General features: G+C 38.6%; 1 non-coding gene across 1 annotated transcript; it reads right to left on the reverse strand.

Annotated features, from left to right (window-relative positions):
- Positions 1–1,180: 1,180 nt before the first annotated feature.
- On the reverse strand, positions 1,181–1,376 carry LOC124506607 (U2 spliceosomal RNA). Its single transcript, XR_006960852.1, has one exon. It is a non-coding gene; the product is annotated as a U2 spliceosomal RNA (small nuclear RNA).
- Between the last annotated feature and the right edge of the window lie 1,148 nt (positions 1,377–2,524).

A 2,524-nucleotide genomic window follows, 5' to 3' on the forward strand; every position in this document is an offset into this window, starting at 1 on the left:
AGGAAACAACCAACAAAACTAAAAGACAACCAACGGAATGGGAAAAGATATTTGCAAATGACATATCGGACAAAGGGCTAGTATCTAAAATCTATAAAGAGCTCACCAAACTCCACACCCGAAAAACAAATAACCCAGTGAAGAAATGGGCAGAAAACATGAATAGACACTTCTCTAAAGAAGACATCCAGATGGCCAACAGGCACATGAAAAGATGTTCAGCGTCGCTCCTTATCAGGGAAATACAAATCAAAACCACACTCAGGTATCACCTCACGCCAGTCAGAGTGGCCAAAATGAACAAATCAGGAGACTATAGATGCTGGAGAGGATGTGGAGAAACGGGAACCCTCTTGCACTGTTGGTGGGAATGCAAATTGGTGCAGCCGCTCTGGAAAACAGTGTGGAGGTTCCTCAGAAAATTAAAAATAGACCTACCCTATGACCCAGCAATAGCACTGCTAGGAATCTACCCAAGGGATACAGGAGTACTGATGCATAGGGGCACTTGTACCCCAATGTTCATAGCAGCACTCTCAACAATAGCCAAATTATGGAAAGAGCCTAAATGTCCATCAACTGATGAATGGATAAAGAAATTGTGGTTTATATACACAATGGAATACTACGTGGCAATGAGAAAAAATGAAATATGGCCTTTTGTAGCAACGTGGATGGAACTGGAGAGTGTGATGCTAAGTGAAATAAGCCATACAGAGAAAGACAGATACCATATGGTTTCACTCTTATGTGGATCCTGAGAAACTCAACAGGAACCCATGGGGGAGGGGAAGGGAGAAAAAAAAAAAAGACGTTAGAGTGGGAGAGAGCCAAAGCATAAGAGACTGTTAAAAACTGAGAACAAACTGAGGGTTGATGGGGGGTGGGAGGGAGGGGCGGGTGGGTGATGGGTATTGAGGAGGGCACCTTTTGGGATGAGCACTGGGTGTTGTATGGAAACCAGTTTGTCAATAAACTTCATAAAAAAAAAAAAAAAAAAAAAAAAAAAAAAACAATGTTGTAAATCTATGTTCATTACAAAAACATACATCTACAAAAATCAGCAAATGGAAAATCAGGTCACAAATGGTATGTTACATATAATTAAACTATTTTTTAAGTTTATTTATTTATTTTGAGAGCGAGATAGAGGGAGAGGCAGAGAGAGAGGGAGAGAGAGAGAGAGTCCCAGGCAGGCTCTGAGCTGTCAGCAGAGCCCCATGCAGGGCTCAAACCCACAAACTGCTAAATCATGACCTGAGCTAAAATCAAGAGTGCAATGCTTAACCAACTGAGAGACCAAGGTGCCCACCATATAATTAAACTGTTAAAAACAGATAATACACTTGATCTTAGCCAAAAAGCCAAGAAGTGATATATATATATATATATATAATTAAAGTCTTAATAAAAATATGATATAAATGTATGATAATTAAAGTTACACAAATAAAGTTATATCATATTATATATTTTATTATGTTATTTTGATTAAGTTATATTAAAAGAGAACACAAAAGTATCTGGAAGGAATTTTACCAAATTTTTAAGTGGCATATCTCTTGGTTATTTTTCAATTCTTTAGATTTTCAGTACTATCTGCATATATGTTTTAAATATATTACTCATTAATCATGCAGACAATGAGGTTAAAATATTCCAATGTGGCTTAATGTTTGTTTATCACCAAGAAGATCAAGTCTAAAGTGTGTCCATGCACTATGTTGCTGATTTAAAATGAAGTAAAAGACTTGAGGCACCTGGGTGGCTCAGTCAGTTGAACATCCGACTGCGGCACAGGTCATGATCTTGCAGTTTGTGAGTTCAAGTGTTCAAGTCCCGCGTTGGGCTCTGTGCTGACAGCTCAGAGCCTGGAGCCTGTTTCAGATCCTGCATCTCCCTCTCTCTCTGCCCCTCCCCTGCTCTCCCTATCTCTCTCAATAAATAAATAAACATTAAAATAATAAAAATAAACATAAATAAATAAAATGAAGCCATGGAGTACTGGAGTTGAGCATGTATCTAATCAGCATGGATTCTAGAGGACTAAATGTCTATGGGGGCATATAAGACCATTTGTTTAGATGTAATTGGCTTCCAGAAGGCATAGAATGAAGTAGAGAGAGGATGAGGTAGAGGAGGAAGACCAAACTGGTCCAATGGAAGAACAGTAGGGGTAACTGGTAGCCAGAGAAGGAATGAGAGACATGGCTGGCTTTTGATCAAACTTAACATTTTTCTTGTTTCACTGTAAAGATATTTTCATTCCGATTCACTCAGAGACTTTCTAAATGACAGTCCTAACCTAGGCTTTTTTGCCTTGTCTCTCATTGCCTGCCCAACTAACCTTGCCACATTGATTCCTCATAATTTTATTCATCCCTTGCCTTATTGCCTTCAACCATACTGTAACCTCTCTGAAACCTCTTTAACTGCTTTCCAGCTTCCAAAGTTATATTTCTACTGTGAAGACTTTCCTATCACCCTGATAATGAATCACTATTTTTCTTTTTTGGTACCCCAG

Source organism: Lynx rufus, unplaced genomic scaffold, assembly GCF_022079265.1.
Source record: "Lynx rufus isolate CCGP_SWC_20201006 ecotype Redwood Valley unplaced genomic scaffold, mLynRuf1.p SCAF_9, whole genome shotgun sequence".
Lineage (NCBI taxonomy): Eukaryota > Metazoa > Chordata > Mammalia > Carnivora > Felidae > Lynx > Lynx rufus.